A 769-nucleotide genomic window follows, 5' to 3' on the forward strand; every position below is an offset into this window, starting at 1 on the left:
GGGAATATTGTAGGTGATTCACATTTCTTCATTGTTTCTGCCTCCAGATCTAGATTAGTTCATGTGTATATGCTGTTGCCCCAATAGTATCTTTACCCCTGCTATAATTTTTTTTTAAATCCTACAAACTTTAAGTAAGTTGGCACCTGTACACATTATAAATCAAAACCAGAAAATAGACATCAATGTGATATGCTGCATTCTTAATAATTTGATGCACAAGTTACTTTTAATACATTGAGATGAACATTGGATCACAAAGAAATTCAGATGTTCATTGGAAATCTTGAGAGTGAAACCATAACTGTACTGCCAAGGTTCGAAATGGTGTGAGTGAAATGGAAAGGTTGCCAGTTTACGTAATTGCAGCTAAAGAAATAGTCAAGGGGTTTTAAACAGTGTGATTAAAAAAATAATAACAAGTGCTTCTGTGCATAATTTTGTCACATGCACACATTTCCATGGCAAAAGGCCAAATACAATTAATCCAATTCAAGGATGACAAGGAGGATTAATGGCTTCCAACGAGCAATTGATTAGCAGTAAACAGAGAGGTATTAAGAATGCAATTTAAATTCCATCTAGAACAGGGAGGGCTGTTTCCCTTTGCTATGGCTCTTCAAGCTTATAAAAGAAGTAAGGAGTAAGAAGAGGAAACTTAATTCTTGAATTTTATTATTTGAAGATAATGAACCCCAAATTGTGACATAAACATAAATCTTGGTTTAAAGAAATATATGTGTGCAGAAATAACCTACAGTGTCTAGAA

The 769-nt window shown here is 33.8% G+C and overlaps 1 protein-coding gene across 1 annotated transcript in view; it reads left to right on the forward strand.

Moving 5' to 3' along the window:
- The window catches only part of ADAMTS5 (ADAM metallopeptidase with thrombospondin type 1 motif, 5), a 54,361-nt gene that overhangs the window by 17,793 nt on the left and 35,799 nt on the right, over positions 1 to 769 (forward strand). The window lies entirely within an intron of this gene.

This window comes from Propithecus coquereli, unplaced genomic scaffold (assembly GCF_000956105.1).
Source record: "Propithecus coquereli isolate 6110/MARCELLA unplaced genomic scaffold, Pcoq_1.0 Scaffold149, whole genome shotgun sequence".
Taxonomy (NCBI): domain Eukaryota; kingdom Metazoa; phylum Chordata; class Mammalia; order Primates; family Indriidae; genus Propithecus; species Propithecus coquereli.